This window comes from Pinus tabuliformis, chromosome J (assembly GCF_031772625.1).
Source record: "Pinus tabuliformis cultivar Carrire ecotype Pingquan chromosome J, CPIR1, whole genome shotgun sequence".
NCBI classification, from domain to species: domain Eukaryota; kingdom Viridiplantae; phylum Streptophyta; class Pinopsida; order Pinales; family Pinaceae; genus Pinus; species Pinus tabuliformis.
In genome coordinates, this window is record NC_142295.1 from 1037434768 (window position 1) to 1037455351 (window position 20584).

Consider the following 20584-nt stretch of genomic DNA (forward strand, 5'->3'; position numbering starts at 1 on the left):
TGGTTAATTATTTACTGGCTATGGAAATTGACATTGGCATTGGAAAAGACAAAGGGCAATAAATGATAATTAATTCAAGGAATAAAGGAAAATAAGAGAAAAGGAAGATGAAGAGACAAAAATATGCCTGCAAGGGAAAACAGAGGAAATAGAAGGAAAAGGAAAGGAAAAGGAAATAAAAGGAGAGAGAGAACATTCCAACACTCTCTCTTGGATTATATACTCTTTGCAACTCTTGGAGTATTCTAGCATTCACTTATCCATTGAAGAATGCTCACTTGGATTGGGGAGAGAGGGAGAGTGCTTGGATAGAAGCAAGTAAGCAAGTAAAGGAATTTGTAGGCAACAAAGAAGAATGTTGGAAAAGAAACTACAACATGAGAACATTGCATGTAACAGGTTGCATGTGTGATTTCCTAGTTGAGATTTGAATTCATGGTACATGCATTTGGTTTATTGGTTACTATATTGTTATTGACATGGGATTTACCTAGATTGAAAGTGGTTTCGACATTGCCTCGTTATTTCTTTGATATCCATGATGTAGTGGGTTCCATGTTTTGCTTAATTTTTGGATGGTTGATAGATTTTGGATCTTAGTTGAGGTGGTCTTAGGAAAATTCCCAAGGGGCGAGGGTGGAGATGGTGTTTCTCCTGGAACTCTTGACGGGTGGGTGGAGACTGGAAAATTCCTTTGGGTATGGTGAAGAAATTTTGAGGCATCTAAGCTTGTATGGTTTTGGTGATTTTTTAACCAGTTTAGGTGAAATCACTGTGGTTGAGGGTTGAGGTGGTTTAGCCTATGGAATCCCTAGTTGGTTTTGTTTCGGTTTATCCCATGTGATCCCACATTCATGCTTGGAATATGGCATGGGGGTGAATGGATGAAAGAGAGATTTGGTTCAGCCCAATCTATGGTCGGGTTGTATGTGGAAGTCCCTAACTTGGTTGACAATTGCATATGGTAATATGCGTTATTCTTTAATGAGATCAATGAGCACAAGTTCTGGTTTAGTATATGATTATATGACTAACTTGTCATGGTTTATTTTTGGTCAAATGTTAGTTATAATCATGGTATATCTATCATCATGTGATATCCTCTTGTTATGGTTATATTCCATGGTTTGACAGGCTCTTGGCTATATATTTGAATGCATGAGTTAACATGTGTTATTGTAGCTGGTAATAGAGGGCAACAAGCCTTCTTGATGATTCTTTGATGATGTTAATGAGTTATTGTACATATATGCATTCATGACCTACAAGTACTATGCTTACAAAGTGTTTGTGTAAATGATTATCATATGTATTGGACAAGTTTGAGCAGGGATTGAGTCAAGAACAGTGCAAGAAGACTCCTACAAGAAGCTCTGGAAGTTATGCATAGTTCTGGGTAGCTGGCCTGGAGGCTAGCCCTAAATTTATGGGTCAAAGTCCTTACATGCAAGGAAGATGGCATGTGAGTGTGGTTGTGGATGTAGGGAGGAAGGCTTGTGTGTGTGACTAAAGCCTTTTAGATGCACACACAAGACTGTATGAGTGCGGCTGGGTTGTAAAGTTAGTAAAATTGTAATTCCAACTCAAGGAAAGATCACCAGTGGGTGTTTTCTAACATCTGGGTGATTAGGTGTCCCTGGGAGGTTGCAAAAGGTTTTCAGTTTAGTAGGCCCCACTTCCATAACTGGAACTTGGTTGGCGGGTCATGCCATAATAACTCTCATCTCATGTTTACCCTGAAGAGCTTGTGAAAGTGGGCAAATGTGGGGTGGGGTGTTACAACTAATTGTCCTTCGTTTCTTTTGAAATTTGCCTTTCAATTTTGTGCTTGGGGCCATGGGACAATTTGGTTGGGTTGTGGAGGAGGACCAACAAAGAATACAAATGGAGAGAGGCTTTGCACATATATAAAGCACATGAATGAAAGAAGGAAGGTTGGGAGTGGGTAGTGTGCGATTGGGATGAATGATAACATGTCAAGCGAGTTCCATAAAATATTTGACACCACTTGGGCGATGAGCCAAAAAAAGGCCCATCAGTAGAATACCTTGGAGCATTGCTCCTAAATATGACAACAAACATAAATGAGGGAAAATATAAAAGATGAGATAATTCCATGTACAAACAATGTAACAAAACAACAACAACAAGGTGGAAAAGGAAAAGGGGGAAATTATGGTAAAAAACTTCCTTTGGGTGACACATGCCTTGCTTAAATAAAGGGAGTTATCTCAACTCTAACTTTCTATGACATTTGCCAATATATGTTATGTCCATGATTAAATGGGCGGTGATATGGCAACCATGAAAATGGCACAAAGGATTTTCTCTGAACTTTGACCTCACTTGATACATGTGAATATGCATTATATTCATGAGCATGAGTGATTAATTGAGAATACACACACACACACACCATTGTGACTCACAGGTTCTTTTTGGGGATCATTCATGTGGAAGAATGATGGTTTAAAATTTATATGATGTATATGTGAATGATTGGTTGGTGTAACATAATGAAGTTATCCAATGAGGTTCCTGATTATGTGAGGAATCAATGGGGCAACGAAAAGGCTTGGTTGACTGATGATTTTAAATATCATGTGATTATGACTTTTATGTGTCCATGTTGTATCATGATTGATGACAAGGAAATGTTGATGGTTGTGTCAGTAGGTATATTAACTACTAACCAAAATCCTTGATCGCAGGATTGGGCATGTACCCCACTAAGCGTCATGTTGATGCCAAAAGAGAGTTTGATGGAGTAGAGATGCTTTGATGATAGTTAGGTTGAGAAACCCAGAAGGTTTGTTGGTTGAAAATAACAGAGCAATGGTTGTGCACCTAGGGTTGTCAAACCCATTGGAGACTTGCTAGTTGAGAGCTTTTGAGAGGATGAGGCACCCTAGGGCTAGTGGGTTGATAACCCTAATGTCACATGGGGAGAAGGATGAGAACACATGTGGAAGCACCGTTGAGAATTTGTAGGTAAAGTGCACTCTTATTCCTACAAGAGTAACGTAGATGAAAAACTTCCTTATCTATACATATCTCTCTCCAAAAGTCAAACTCGGACTCTTTGTGCTTTGCATGGACCCCTACGCTAATTTTTAGCCACTTTGGTGTAACAATGAGGGGTTGTTGAGAACACCTGATAAATGGGATTTGTTAATAACATGTTTATGAATGGTCGAGCACCCATTCAAGGGACTAGATTTGAAGATAGAGCTTATAGGAGACCATGAGTAGTGGAATCACCACACTAAGGATTGTGCCTTGAGGCTGAGAAAACACTCAGTGTTGGTAACCACACTGAGTGGTTAATTTGTAGTTGCGTTGTTTTGCAGGCACTACGGTGAACAATGAGGAGCTATTGAGAATACCTGATAAATGGGACTTGTTAATAACATGTGTGTGAATGGTCGAGCAACCATTCAAGGGACTAGATTTGAAGACGAAGTTGACAGAAGAACACGGGTAGCAGAATTGCCACGCTGAGTATTATGCCTTAAGGATGAGAAAACACATAGTGTCGGTAACAACACTGAGTGGTTAATTTGGAGTTGTGTTCAGTACTGTGCCTTGGGAGTTGAGAATAAATTTAGATGGGATAAGTCTAAATGACAAGGAGGACAAGAGGTCTAATTTAAATTATCGCAATTTCCTTATGATGAATCTCATGAGAGATTGTATGCCATGATGTAGGAATGCATGGGAATTACCCATCTTGGGTGAATGGAGCTAGCTACAAGATTAATAGCAACAACAACGAAGGAATTAAAGCATGTAGTAGTATGTTGGTAAAAGATTTCGGGAATAGGGCCATTGTGGGACACTAACACCCAATAGTGTTTATTGATCACCATGAAGCATGCTGTGAACAATATGAAGGTGTTGAGGTAGGGACTTGCCTCGATTATGAGACTCTTCCAATGCGAGGAAACCTTTCCAAGGAATGGTTTGCTCGAGGGACTGGGAAGCAGAGAAGGGGATGCATGAGCTTGGAAGGTGTCTGACTGCACAAAAAAGGGATCAGGTTGCCCAAGGGATCGAGATTCAAAGAAGGGGATGCTAGAAAATAATTTGGTTTTAAAAAGTGTCATGGGCATGGCTGATTGGAATCAAGTGCACATTGGAGGTGTTCCAGGAAGCATTGTGTCGAGAACTATTCACTGAAGGAACAAAGAGTGCAAGGATAACAACACTGGATTTTGGAGGTAGGTAACACTCCAGGAAAAGACAAGCTATCGAGTTGGATTGGATGTAGCAAAATCACTAGGAAACTGTAAAAAAAAGCCATGGAAAGTGGTTGATCTAATGAATTTTTTTTATCCTTGTTTATTTGTTGGGCAAGCTATTATGTATGTAAAATGTATTTGTAATTTACCTACACTATAAAGCTCATAATGATTTATGTTGGGATTAAGCATGACTTTATGTTGTGTTTAGGATTAGAACAATGAGGACGATGTTACTCTAAGGAGGTGGGGTTTTTGACAACTCCTTTGAGAAGATTCCCCTCTTATAAACATTTGTAATATTACTACAATAAAAATATAAGAAAGGTTGAGATGGGAGACAGATTTTAGAGCTTGGGGAGGAGGTTTCTTTGAAAGTTAAAGGAAGTTGTTATTAATACCAATCATGGGTTGAATGGTGTGCCTTAATGGGGCTAGCCATAATTTAAATTCATTTGGAAAATAAGGACAAGCCCACAAGGCAAAGAGGACAAAAAGTAAAGGAGTTATGGATTGTGTTGGCAGACTGTCAAAGGAGGCCAAGGAAAATCTATAAGAGTGCCATAGGGAGCTGGCATAATAACATCTCCATTACCACATGAAAAGAGAACCATCATGATCGAGATTGAGCAAGGGCGACAATGGGTGTATGCCCACACAACCATAGACAATTGCAACAACACTAATGGGAGGTTTACAGGAGAAGAGGGGGACTCCTCACACACAAGAGGAGGAGGGAGGAGTGGCAACTTCCCGATGAGGGAGGTGGGTAGACCTGCTATAGAAGACAACAACAAGGAAGTTTCATCTCAAACTGTTGGTAGGCAGTGTTTCAATATCCTCTGGGCCCCTGGTTCTAGGATGAAAGCACTAGAGGGTTAGATGTAGTTGTTTTTGGGTTTAGATAGGATGATCACTAGATTCCCAATAGTGTTGAAGGTGTGAGATTCTCCTTTGAGCACTTTTTCTCAACTTATGCAATCTAAATTAGGGGTGACAATTGCAAGTAAGTTTGACTGCAACTCATCTAAGGTTGGGTGGAGAGTTAGAGTGCCCATCTCAGTTGCCCATATTTATTCATTCATAGATAAGTGTTTGTATACCCCTATATGCATGTAGATCTCATGACTAGCTTATTATGCTATTTATATGCCATTCTGAATGTGTGAATGATTCTTGCATGACTTTGGGAAAAAGGAGTGGCTCAACGTGAATTGGGATAAATAATTGCAGTCCTGATCTCTATATGTGTTCTAAGCTTACAACTTAATATATTTGTTCGGTGCATGAGGTGATTGTACCTTTACACCTTTGTTAATCATGTGTGCTTAAAGTGTGTAATGTCGATAATCGTGTGTTGAGTGCTTATTGTAAGGAACATTCCTTCTATTCATTGCATCATGCTTATGCATGGTTGAGTTCATATGGTGGATTCAATGACTAAATGTTGGTATATATTCTTTGTGCATGAGTTTGGATCGATTTCCCGAATGTTACATAAGTGCTTTCTGTGTCAATGGTAATATGGAAATGGTCCAATGACTTGAATGCAATAGATATGTAAATCTTTATATTATTTGAGTTTGGGATATTTGTCTGAGTTACCCGGGCATCAATGAGATGGATGAAGCTCTGCTGATAGCTAAATGCTGGCGTTGAATTGTTTCCAACATTGGGCCTTTATGTTTATGAATCCAAAATATAAGCTCAAGAGGGATAACATTACACACACACACACACCAATGTATATATAATTATGCACAAGCCAGTCCAAGTTCATGTTAGGCCCAAGAGAGATGGCGTTCTTTGTATGTGGACAAGTGTGGGTGAATTCTTGCTAAGCTCAAGAAGGATATTGTTTACATTTATAATAGTTACAAGCTAGGTTTGGGATGAAGTTTTATAAGCTCAGGAGAGATGGTGTTGGTATCCACACACACACACACATGCTTGGTCGAGGAAGACCTGGACACAACCTTGTTAAGTCCATAAGGGGTAGGTTGCATATACAAGTTCCAAGGTTGGACAATGGTAAACCAAGTAGGGGCGAGCACCAAGGTCTGGGAGGAACTCATTTAAATGTCGGAGAGTGGGGCCCCTTTTCCTCTGCTAGGATAGGAAAATGAAGTTTGTCAGTAGACATGAGGTTTTACCATCCCATGATGCTGGGGTAACAAAACCTTGAGGGTTCACACTATACACACCTAGAGTTTTACTTGGGGAGACGGGGTTAGGATAGAGAAAGGCATCTGACGTTTAATGATAGCGTTTTCATTAATGGGACTATGAGGTAGAAATGCCAAATTTTAATTATGATGGAAAAAGAAGTTTTGCTAAGGGTCGAGTCCCTGTGGGACACATGCCATTGTGATGTGTGACATGGACAAAGGAGGTGATGTGGCACTTTCATAGTATGATGGGTGGTACTCAGAAAAGGCCATTTGGCAGGGCTAAGTGGGCCAAAATCAAGTGACATGTGGCGCTCCTAGAGGAGGCCACATGGAGGATGTAACATCATTATGACGACATTTTGGGCTGACGCCATACTAGGAGGGATTTGCAAGTGTGGTAGTGATGTAAGCCACAAAACAAAGACCAGTAGACAAAGTTTTATCTGGCATCATATGAGAGAATTGCCATCGCAAGCCCCGAGCAGAGGGAGAACATTAGATGCGCAAAAGCGTGGTTGGGCAGGAGGCCTGTGAGCGGGTGAGTCGGTGGGTGGTAAGCTGACAGACAAAGACTAGTAGATGGAATTTTATCTAGCATTAGGTGGGAGAATCACCATCTTGAAGCCTCGACCATTGGGAGAATGTTGGGTGCGTAAGAGCATGGTTAGACAGGAGGCCGATGAGCTAATAGATGGGAAACTTAACCATCAATTAACATAATTGGAAGTCTATCCCACTTACTGGATTCCCGGAGGGTTTACAATAGATATACCCATAGTTTCACCTGGTCACTTAAACCCCAACATGACATGGCATGCCCATGGTGGCTACTAGGGGGAAGTCGATATCTTATGAGATGTCAAGAGTGATTTGTTTCTTATCCAAGCTAATTCAAGGGAGAATTTTAGAACTGACCAACATTTTTCTGGGATAAAATGAATATGAAATTAAAAATTGTCTATCTGAGTAGCAATATGGCTTGGTCTAGTCCACTTAAGGCTCCAAGTGAATTTCTTAGTGGAAGGCTTTATATCTAACAAATTTAATTTATGGATAATGTCTTCTAAATGTTATTGGAATCAATCTTGAACGTAAAATCCCTGTTTTTCCTCCGATTGATGCAAGTTTGTATTGAAGTCGTCACCCAATATGCATTATGATCAAAATATAATGTCCCCAAGGGCCACTAAGGAATTCCAACAATCATGTTTTTCTATGACTTCAATAGACATGTAAATATCAAAAAAGGAGCATACCTGAATTGAAGGAATATGTAGAAAACGAGTAGCCAACTAGTGAGATCTCAAAATAGATTATAGTAATATGAGCGAAGATTGAGACCACATGGTGGATATCCCGCCTGAAACTCCTCTTGCACTAATGAAAATAATTCCACTACCATTCCAAATCCTATGTTAATTTTTGGAGGACCTCTTGATCCCCCATTTATGTATCCTTTAGCAGAGGACTAAGGGTCTCTCTTTCTTGATCAAAGATTTCACTTCCTCCATCCTTTTTGCTGGCCCCAATCCCTTGCAATTCTAGGAGAGGTTGTGTAAGTAGCCCCTTGCTCAGGGGCCGATTTGCCTCATTTTTCTGGTGTTTCTATATCCCTTTAGTTTTGGATCTAAGATTGCTTGTGTTCCCATTTCCTTACCCTTCTTTGTTTCTTCATGCCTTACCTCTCTATTAGTTCACTGACCAACCTTCTATTGGAGTCTTTCTAGTTATTTTTCCTTCTCTGCTTCCGACTTCTTGCCAGTTGAGCTCAGAAAGTAAGGCCCCACTTTGGACTTTTTAGGGGAGAGGAATTGTTCCTCTTTCGAGGAAGATTCCACTGTTTGCTGCTTTGGTATTGTATCATTTTCTAATGACAACATGGATTCATCATTTTTCTTTGGTTCATGCCTTAGTCTTGAATTTTGTACCTATTCTTGTACATTGATTTCGAGAAATCCCCCTTCTGCACTCGTCGAATTAAGAGCCTCAAAGTTGTTATTTTTCTCATTTTGGCCTTTACTAGATCCTTCCCCTTCCCCTAGAGTGGATCGCTTAGGGGAAGCTAGTCCTTTCCCTTTGTTCCCATTCTAACATGACTAGTTTGGTAAATTGTTATGTTGTTTAGCTCAGCCTCTTCTCCTCTCTTGTTGTTTCCATTATTCTCCTTCATTCCATTGTCTTTGTTGCTTCACTTCATTTTGTAGCTTCTTGCAAAATGGCCCTATGCATGACAAACTTTACATTTAAAAGGAAGCTAATCTTAGTCAACCTTTTGAATTTGGGTCTAACTATCTAGATTTAGGGTTATTGCTATTGGGAGCCCCTTATCCAGATCCACCTCCATGCATATACTTGCATAGGAGAAGAGCCCCTTTGTTGGCTTGGCTCGATCAATGTATTTCCCTAGCGCATTGCTGATATTTTTGAAAGTAGTATCATTCCAGCAGTGCAGGGGCAACAAAAGGTAGCCTTACCCAAGTAGGGACAACAAATGGGACATCACTTTTAGGGTTAAAATTTGGGCTCCATCGATCCATATATAACCCTTGCCCCCCCCCATAAAGTAAGACCTGCTTTGATAGATCATGTCTCGATCATCCTTGTTCTAAAAACAAAGGTGAAAAAGCCTTTTTTTTTCTTCGAAAAAAGTCAAAATGACAGAACCCTTAATCACGGGTTTCCAAAATTTTCAACCCACAACCTCACAAAACGTGAGGAGGGCCATTTCCCCATGAATTGGCCCACTAAGCCACATCCATCCAGTTGCAAGGCTCGTGTTCTTGATTATGGTGCAAAAGCCTCAACCTTTGGAATTTCTTCCAACTTCTTGACAAAACAAGAAGACTTTGTTGTCTCGTATAATAGCCCATTTGCGACCAAAAAACAATGATATCTGAAACATGAGGTGGGAGCGGAGGCAAAGCCTTGCCCGATCTCGCCATCTAACCATAGAAAAAGCATTGTATCTACTAAAACTCTCATAACTGCAAATCATCTTTTACTAATGTGATAACCCATAATTATTAAATCTCAAAGAAAAATAAAATGTACACAATATATTAAAAAAAAAACAATCTAGATTATGCTATTCATCTCACCAATAATTTGGTATAAGTAATAAATTGTACATAATAGTGTTCCTTTTAATTTTATTTGTTTAATCCGTTACCATGTAATTTTGCAGTTCATTCTATTCGTTTAAAATATTATATTAAGGTAAGGTATATCATGTATCATGTCAACATTAAACACAAATGTAACAACTCTATAGAATAATTTTAGAATATATAATTCTAAAATAAAACAGTAACAATTAGGATTAGAATGATACACTGCAGGCGCAAGTTTGTGATTGGTTGGCCAGGCAAGCCACGGATCGAACGATAAACAATCCTGGCCGTTCGTTGGTCAAATATAAACCGTCGGATATGTTTTCAATTGAAGCCTTCCTACTATTTAAACTCTGTGCTACGCTCGCATTTACATAATACACTTGCATTGCTATTCCATCGGCTTTCTGATAGAAGGAAAGAAGAGAAAATAGTTGTATTGAGGCAATGGAGAGCTCAGGAAAGGGCAGCGGTAAGGGAGGCAGGAAGGGAGCAGGCTCCAGGAAGAAGTCAGTCAGTAGAGCTGTGAAGGCCGGACTGCAGTTTCCGGTGGGGAGGATCGCCAGGTATCTCAAGAAGGGTCGCTATGCCAAGCGGGTTGGAGGCGGTGCAGCCGTCTACGTTGCTGCTGTCCTTGAATATTTGGCCGCCGAAGTGTTGGAATTGGCCGGAAACGCTGCCCGTGACAACAAGAAGACCAGAATCATACCCCGCCACATTCAGCTGGCTGTGAGAAATGACGACGAATTGGGGAAACTTTTGGGGAAGGTGACCATCGCTAGCGGCGGAGTGCTGCCAAACATTCATCAGGTTCTTCTCCCCAAGAAGGTCGCCGAGAAAGCGGAGAAGGCTTCTGCGCCAAAGTCTCCCAAGAAGTAAAAGAATCTTCACGCCCCCGTTTTCTTTCGAATTAATTGAAAACAATTAATGGTGTTTTATTAACACCACTTTTTCTTGTCGGTATCATTTTGTTTAACCACCGGAAGGGCCATTATTTGATAATTATAGTTTTAGAATGTGGGTTTGATGGAAATTCTTCGTAAGAAAATTTTGAGACCAGTTGTTAGATGAGGGTTTGGTGGAAATTCTTTATAAAAAAATGTTGAAGCCAGATGTTAAAGTTACCAGAACAAACCTAAATTGGTCCTTTTGTTGCTATCATAGATGGGCAAAATTTAGTCGTTTGTTGCTAGTGTCATTTGGAAGGTAGTATAATGTTTTTGGTTTGTTTATTTGCTGGGGTAAGATATCGATGTCATGAATCCCACATTGATGGCAGTAAAAGAGTCACTGGCAGGGTTAAATCTGGCCTAAAACAAGGGGGAAAAAGAGTAAATCAGATTTGATATTGTGTATTGTTCGGGAGATGGTATTTATTGGTTGGTGTTGGGCACCAAGAGAATGTAGGTGAAACTTAACATTCTTAGTCGCTAGATTGCTGGGCCATGGTTTCATTGTCAAAATATGACGATGACATGCTTTCTGACGCTGGTTTCAAATTGTTCAGGAGAACTTTATTATATTGATCAGGGGGACTTTACTATGAAAGAAATGACAATAGTTTAGTCTCTGACAGTACTTTCAAATTGTCCAGAAGAACTTTATCATATTGATCAGGAGTACCCAACTATGACAGAAAAGCTAGAAGCTTTTACATCACTGGGGTTTTAAAATCAGGTTTGAGATTAAAACTGGACGTGGGGACTTTACTATGAAATAAAAGACAGTGGTATAGTTTCTGACAGTACTTACTTTCAGCTTGTTCAGGAGAACTTTATCATATTGATTATGAGTACCCAACTATGAAAGAAAAGCTAGAAGCTTTTACATCAATGGGGTTTCAAAATCAGGTTTGAGATTAAAACTGGACGTGGGGACTTTACTATGAAATAAAAGACAGTGGTATAGTTTCTTACAGTACTTACTTTCAGCTTGTTCAGGAGAACTTTATCATATTGATTATGAGTACCCAACTATGAAAGAAAAGCTAGAAGCTTTTACATCAATGGGGTTTCAAAATCAGGTTTGAGATTAAAACTGGACGTGTGTTTCATTGGCAAAAAATGGTGACATATTTTCTCAACTTGTTTCAGGTTGTCCACGAGAACTTTATTATATAACCAGGAGGACTTCATTATGAAAGAAATGGCAATGGAATACTGTCTGACACTTATTTTCAAATTGTTCAGGAGAACTTCATCATATTTATCAGGACGACTTAACAATGAAAGAAAACGAGGTTTTCGGGTTTTCAAAACGAGGTTTGAGATTAAACATGTGTCCAGGTTATATAATGTAGTTTGCATATCTTTTATATGCAAAACTTGATTATATATTGTACTGTGTTCCATTAACATGTATATGTTTATATAAAATACAGTGGAAAATTAAATACTCATTAAGCATTTATCTCATTTGGTTAAATTTGAAAATCACTTTAGCGGTTAAATTTGAAAAGCATTTTATCTCGTGTAAACAACTTGACTGTATATTCTCATGGTTTGTGTAACCTTTTGTTGTTTGAAAATGGATGGAGGATCTCAAAATGATTATCGTTTATTATTGGACATGTAATTTAATTTAATGATGAGCATCAGCCCTGTTGTAGGTTGGGTATTTGATAATTCATGATGATGGGAGGAAGTGCAGTTGTACAAATGGACGAGGCATAGTTGCTTGAGAGGTCATAACCTTGTTATAGAAGGTTCTTTCTTTGCTTGTGTATTTGGGGAAATGAATTCCATAGCCTAGATTTTAGATATATGAACCTACAATCCATGGGCTCCATGCCTTTGAGATAATGCCAAAGAAATTAGAGTGTATTAAATTAAAAAGGCAGGGCTATATACTTGTTATTGAAGGAGGCATAACACAATGGGGCTATGGTCTAAACCTCCCTAGGGAAGGATTTTGGAAATGAGAAACTCTTTTTTGGGATTTGGGAAACGAAAAACCCTTTGGTGAAAAATCCTTAGCTTCACATTTTTTTCACAAGGCAACAAAAGAGTGTTGAGACCACCATAAGTGCTTATGGAGTTGAGACCACCATTAAGTGCCTATGGAGCTTTTATCCTTAGCTTCACATTTTTTCCACATAACCTTGCTTCTTTGGAGGACTTTTTACTCTTCCATTATTCTCTCCTAGAGAAAAAAGAAATTGCAATTTTTTCTAAATTAAACAAATATTTGAGAGTTGAGGTTATCCCATCATTACCTAAACCTTGTAATTCTACGAGATAATCTCCAACATTATCTTTCCTAGAGCAAAATAAATTACAATTTTTTCTAAATTAAACAAAAATTGCATTTTTTTCTAAACTAAACAAATATTTGAGAGTTGAGGTTATCCCATCACTACCTAAACCTTGTAATTCTACGAGATAATCTCCAACATTAAACCTTGTAATTCTACGAGATAATCTCCAACATTATCTTTCATGGAGCAAAAAAAAATTACAATTTTTTCTAAATTAAACAAAAATTGCATTTTTTTCTAAATTAAACAAATATTTGAGAGTTGAGGTTATCCCATCACTACCTAAACCTTGTAATTCTACGACATAATCTACAACATTACTTACAACATTACTTGAGGTTATCCCATCACTACCTAAACCTTGTAATTCTACGACATAATCTACAACATTACTTACAACATTACTTGCACATTTTGAGGATGCTCCTTGGGAAGGAGTAGGGCCAACTTGAGTCCTAATGATTTAGGTGCCCTAAATCTACTTAAATGTACCTACTTTTTCGATCATTGATTGGGTGCCCTACTACTTACCCTTATTTGCTTGCTCTCCTTTTTCTTTGTTGTTTGGTCTTCACCCAATCATCTTGGGAGTTTTGCTTACCACAATCTCACGTTGATTTCCCTTTGGAACACTCGTTTAGAGAGGAAGGGGTGGAAAAGGTGCAACTAGAAGTGAAGTTCCATGAGTGGGGGAGTGGTATACCATTTTTTTTCTATATTCTTTAATTGGGAAGGATCTTTAGAGGGATGTTGGGAGGACGATGGACCTTGACGGGTAGAGTCACTAGGATCAGATATTTGATTTGAACCTTGAGGGGTAGAGGCACTAGGATTAGAGATTTGAGGATTAGGGTCATGGTGAGTTGAGGCTCTTCTCCTCTTGGGTTGTTGCCATTGCTCACCTTGATATGCATTGTAACAAACCACTTTGGCTTTGAGTAGTTCTTGATAAAGTGACCATACTCATGACAAATTTTGCATTCGAAGGGGAGTTGATCATAATCTATCTATTAATTGAATGAAAGTCTAATTGTATAGGGTGAGTTTAGTTACCTTTGGTAAACCCTTTCCAAGGTTACCTTCACATATATTCAAGCACAAACAATTATATTGTTATGTGACTTGTTAATATTTTGGATTGTATCTTTTCTTCTAATAGTGAAGAGGCAAATGGAGAAGCTTAAACTAGATGGGGACAATTGATAAGATATTGTTATTTGGATTGAAATTAGGGTTCCATCTATTGAGGTATAAACTTTGATATCCAAGAAAATAGGGGCCATTATGAAGAATTAATTCTCGACATGCCTTCTCTTCAAAGAGAAAAGTGAAAAACCCATGGTGGCAAAAGGAGAGAGAAATGAGTAATGGTCTCTAGCTCTTTTCCACCCAAGAGTTTAGCATCTATGGGGATGGCTACATCTTAGCATGTTAGTTGATGAAGCCCCTTTCCATTTGTCAAATGGCCATGGAGTGTGATTGGGCAACTGGAATGAGAACTTTTGGAATCTTGTTTAGATGCTTCACAAGTTGGGATTGTGTAGACTTGGAAGGATGTGAGAGATATGACCATAGGGTTTTGAAAGTAGTTATGTTTGGAGTTGGTGGTGATGATGAAGTGGAAGGGGCCACTCCCCTTGCAATTGAGGACACATGGGAGATTTTAGTAATTACAGTGAAGGTTCCATAGAATAGTAATAATCTTCTTTGCATATTGTTTATTTAACATCCATATTCGAGTTTATCCACGTAGTCCACTTATTAGAAATTCTTGATGCTTGAACTTTTGTCTTACATCTCCATCACTTAACAAGGCATAGTGCTTAGTTTGCAACACACAACAAATTTTGGATTATGCACATAAAGAAACCCTGAAATGTTCGATATCCAAATATCTAAATAATTTGACTTTCTTGGATTTTTTCCCTTTATCCCTTTTTGCTAGCTTATGGTCATAGTTCGTGTCGAACCATATGAACAAGAGCTAGGGTCAAAATCCCAATCCCCAAATTTCAAAAACTTCACTAAGTAATCCCTAAATTGCCACAATTACATACTTCTAATAGGGCAAAGACTTGCCCATAAGACTTTTGAAGGTCCATAAATCTTCCACAACCTAAGGAGGCATCTAAAACAATGCCAACAACGAAGCTACTTTGGACAAAAGGACAAGGAAATGATCAATGTCCAAGTCCAAACTTCACCCAATGGAACAAGACTTTGCACAGTTCTCTGGGATTGCAAACCTCACACCTCCAACTTCCAAACATATACAAACAAAGAAGCCAACAACTTGGCTTATCTCTTGAGGAAACAAAGTCGCCAATAAGATAAGAACCTTCAAGCTTTATCATCACCAAACATGGACACAACAAGGTTGGCTTAACATAAACCATTCACATAGTAGAATACATGAGGACCCTTAAAGCCCAATTTAGCTTATGTATTCTACTTCACAAACCATATATCTCACATCTATCACAAATAAACATAAGCTCAAATAAATTGCAATTTTCTATCACAAATAACCATAAGATCAAATAAATTGCAATTTTCTTGCCGTTGGCTATCATTGAGCCAAATTTGATGCCTTGAGAGGAAGACCCACTTAGGTATTAATAGGGTAGAGAACATGAAGGCAACTCTCTTTCACACACAAAAAATCAATATGTAGCCTTTCAACAGTTGAGCTAGGGTTATTAGTAACTCACAATGCTGCCACATTGGGTGTGCACAACACAAAGATAGTCTTTCTTTGATCCAACAATTACTTGATGCTTTTGCTTTATCAATTAAGCTAAAATCACAACTCCATACAAGTTGTGTCTCAAAAGGTGGCTTTCTGTTACTCTCTATTCAATGTCACAATCTTATCACTTAAGTGGTTTGCTTTCTCTTCTCATGGGTTGTATTGTGTTCAAACACGTGAACAAAAATGGGTATGCCATTTTTATGACATCTTCTAATTGCCATATTGCCTCATTTGCTCTAAAGTGTTTCCATTGCATCTTGCATTGCATAATGGCTTGGTTCCAAATCATAATATCTTTCATGTCTAGGATGCATTGAGGGTATGTCATGTTATCTCTCTCTGGTTCCACATGAATCCCAGTGCCATCAATTGTATGGTTAACACCATGTACATAATTATTAAATAGTGACACATTGAATACATCGTGTGCTTTCACAATAGGAGGTAGCACAAGCTTTTAAGGTCATTGATCCCACTCTTTCTAGGATCTCAAATGGTTGACAATATTATGGGGTCATCTTGACACAAGCTTCCATTCTCAAGGAACTTCCATTTGATTTAATTCCGAAGTACACATGCTCTCACACTTTGAATTCATGAGTTATCTTTTGATTAACACCATTTTTTTTTGCCAAACTTGTGCTTTCTTTAGGTTCAATTTGATTTTTGTCATGTCTTGCTCAATCTCCTTCAACATATTTGGTCCAACTGTAATATGCTCTATTGGATTATACCAGTTGATTGGGATATTACATTTCCTCCCATACAATTCTTCAAAAGTTCTCATCTTTAAGGACTCATCACAACCATTATTATATGCAATATCTATTAGAGGTAAATAATCTTTCCATTTCTTGGACTAATGCATTTTACACATTCTTAGCATATCCTCCAACACTTTGTTTACTTTTTTAGTTTGTCCACTTTTTAAGGATGATAGTTGTGCTGAAAGCCATTTGCATTCCCAAGCTTGCAAACAATGATTTCTAGAAATTTGATGTAAACTTAGCATCCCTAATAGATATAATGGTCTTAGGTAGGGATGGAATTTGACAAGCAATTGCTCGTCAACTACAATTAAAAATTTTGCAAAATCGTCATGATCCTTAGTTGAAAATATAAAGATGGGTGGGGGGAGGCGGTGCGGTGAAAACCGTCAAATTTGACGGGTGGGTCTGTTTGAAATTCTAACCTTGGTCTTAGATATGCCATGCAATTTGAAAATTTCTTTCATAAATATATATGTAATGTCATTGTTTTGCGGGTGGACTTTACTTGAGTGAAATGCGTTGCATTGCTCAACTTGTCAACTATCACCATGATTGTATTGTGTTGTTTGGTAGTTTTTGGCAACCGAAGGTTGAAGTCCATGAATATAATTTTTGATGTCCACTTTGGAATTTGTATGAGATACAATAATCTAGAGGGATGTTTGTGCCCCACTTTGACTTGTGACATTCTAAACATCTGGCGATTTAATATGCAATCTCTTTCTTCATTTTAGGCCATACTATAACTTCTTTGTTGTTATTATCATTTTCTTATAGCATGGGTGTCCAATACTTGTCGTAATTATGTTACATGGGTGTTATCCCTAGCCATGAATCCTTTAAAACATGCATAAATAGCCCAAAAGCAATACAATGTTTTAGTCGTAACCATTCATACATTAATTAGGGTTTACTCACTCAGTATTTCAGAGTCTAGGCACAACACTTATACCCAACATAGAAAACCCCAAGCGTTAACAACATATTTATAAGTGCATAACCCATACTAGGGTTTGCAATAGAGATAGGTAATTATAACACACCACACATAAATAAAAGTGCACAATGGATACAAAGGGAATTAATTGGTAATAACACAAAACCCTAAAACTAGGGTTTGACCAAAAATCCATAAATAATCACAATATCATATATTAACACTTATCTACATAAAATGTTCGACAGACTAGAGGATCTCCACGTTGCACCCTACCATAGACCGCGTGGTTCATGAATTTCAAGCCATCAACACCCCTCGAGTTGGGGATGCAACTCCACAGGAAATGGTAAAACTAGAAACAACCATACCTCCACGGCGAAGGTACCAACCCAACAATCATGTTGCTCTAGGGCTCCATGCACCTTCCAAGCCACATCAACTGCCAAGGTGCCAACCCAACAATCACGTTGCTCCAAGGCTATTTAGGTACCCTCTGGGCCATAAATGAAAACAAATCCCAATTGGTATCAGAACTTGAGTTGCTTATGACCAACCATAAAAAACCATGATCCTCCTCAGAGTAATAATCACCATGATAATAACCATCATAATAATCACGTCCTCTCTCTTTTCTAGGGAAGTATATGATATTCTAAACAAATATAACATTAATAAGAAAATAGGGGCCATTATGAAGAATTAATTCTCGATATGCCTTCTCTTCAAAGAGAAAAGTGAAAAACCCATGGCGGCAAATGGAGAGAGAAATGAGTAATGGCCTCTAGCTGTTTTCCACCCCAGAGTTTAGCATCCGTGGGCCACATCCTAGCATGCTCGCTAATGAAGTCCCTTTCCACTTGTCAAATGGCCATGGAGTGTGATTGGGCAACTTGAATGAGAACTTTTGGAATCTTGTTTAGACGCTTCACAAGTTGGGATTGTGTTGACTTGGAAGGATGTGAGAGATATGACCATAGGGTTTTGAAAGTAGTTATGTTTGGAGTTGGTGGTGATGATGAAGTGGAAGGCGCCGCTCCCCTTGCAATTGATGACATGGGGTAGATTTTAGTAATTACAATTAAGGTTCCATAGAAATAGTAATAACCTCCTTGCATATTTGTTTACCTAACATCCATATTCGAGTTTATCCACGTAGTCCACGTATTAGAAATTCTTAATGCTTGAACTTTTGTCTTACATCTCCATCACTTATTAGGTCATAGTGCTTGGTTTGCAACACTTAACAAATTTTGGATTATGCACATAATGAAACCCTCAAATGTTCGATATCCAAATATCTAAATAATTTGAATCTATGACATTTTTTCCCTTTATCCCTTTTTGCTAGCCTATGGTCATAGTTCGTGTTGAACCATATGAACAAGAGACAGGGTCAAAATCCCAATCCCCAAATTTCAAAAACTTCACTGAGCAATCCCTAAATTTCAAAAACTTCACTAAGCAATCCCTAAATTGCTAAAATTACGAACTTCTAATAGGGCAAAGACTTTCCCATAAGACTTTTGAAGGTCCATAAATTTTCAACAACCTAAGGAGGCATCCAAAACAATGCCAACAAACAAGCTACTTTGGACAAAAGGATAAAGAAATGATCAATGGCCAAGTCCACTCTTCAACCAACGGAACAAGACCTTGCATGGTCCTCTGGGATTGCAAACCTCATACCACTAACTTCCAAACATATACAAACAAAGAAGCCAACAACTTGGCTTATCTCTCAAGGAAACAAAGTCGCTAGTAAGATAAGAACCTTCAAGTTTTTTCATCACCAAGCATGGACACAACAAGCCTGGCGTAACATAGACCATTCACATAGAGAATACATGAGGACCCTGAAAGCTCAATTTAGCATATGTATTCTACTTCACAAACCATATATCTCACTCTATCACAAATAACCATAAGCTCAAATAAATTGCAATTTTCTATCACAAATAACCATAAACTCAAATATATTGCAATTTTCTTGCAGCTGGCTACCGTTGAGTCAAATTTGATGTCTTAAGAGGAAGGCCCACTTAGGTATTAATATGGTAGAGAACATGAAGGGAACTCTCTTTCACACACAAATCAATATATAACCTTTCAACCATTGAGCTAGGGTTTATTAGTAACTCACAATGTTGCCACATTGGGCTTGCACAACACAAAGAGAGTCTTTCTTTGATCCAACAATTACTTGATGCTTTTGCTTTATCAATTAAGGTAAAATCACAATTCCATACAAGTTGTGGTTCAAAAGGTGGCTTTCTGTCACTCTTTATTCAATGTCACAATCTTATCACTCAAGTGTGGTTTTGTTTCTCTTCTCATGGGTTGTATTGTGTTCAAACACATGAACTTCTTGTTGTTCATGTCCACACAAACAATACAACAATGATCTCATTCACACTATATCTACAATAACATGCACTCTCTCTAGTGCTCTTCACACCATGCCTATGCGTATATGAGAATTTGGGCTCTATGCCTTGGACTGCATCGTCATTTCAAAAGTCTTTAGATAGGTTTGTTTTCCATACCTTTGGAGTAGTTTAATACCACTGCCATTCTATCTCATAATTGTTGTTTGTTGGATAATTCAAGTACCGAATTTGAAAATATGGGAAATATAGACATTGAATTGAGGATAAACAATGAACTTCACAATTCTCCCTTTACAAATTCCTCTCAGGCATCGAGATCTATGTTGGTTGTTCCCCTGTGCAACATTTGGCAATATATTAGATAAAATGCATATAACACCAAATAAGTTTGTCAAGATATCCATGTTGGCCATTTCCAATATTTTAAGTTTTAATTACAATTAAAAAAAATGGGGTTTAAAAAGGGGTATTGCATTTCCCTTCATCTTAAACGAACATTGCCCTTTATGTTCTACTATTCATGTTGAACACTATTTACTGTGAACAAAAATGGCTATGCCATTTTTATCCAATTGCCGTGTTGCCTCAATTGCTCTAAAGTGTTTCCATTGCATCTTGCCTTACTAATGGTTCGGTTCCAAATCATAATCTCCTTCATGTCTAGGATGCATTGAGGCCATGTTTGGTTATCTCTTTCTGGTTCCACATGAATCACAGTGCCATCAATTGTATGGTTAACACCATGTACATAATTATTAAATAATGGCACATGGAATACATTGTGTGCTTTCACAATAGGAGGTAACACAAGCTTTTAAGGTCATTGATCCCACTCTTTCTAGGATCTCAAATGGTCGATAGTATTGTGGGGTCATCTTGACATAAGCTTCCATTCTCAAGGAACTTCCATTTGATTTAATTCCAAAGTACACATGCTCTCACACTTTGTAACCATGA

The 20584-nt window shown here is 38.2% G+C and overlaps 1 pseudogene; it reads left to right on the top strand.

Annotated features, from left to right (window-relative positions):
• Window positions 1-9885: 9885 nt before the first annotated feature.
• On the top strand, window positions 9886-11619 carry LOC149230415 (histone H2A pseudogene; annotated as a pseudogene).
• Window positions 11620-20584: the final 8965 nt, after the last annotated feature.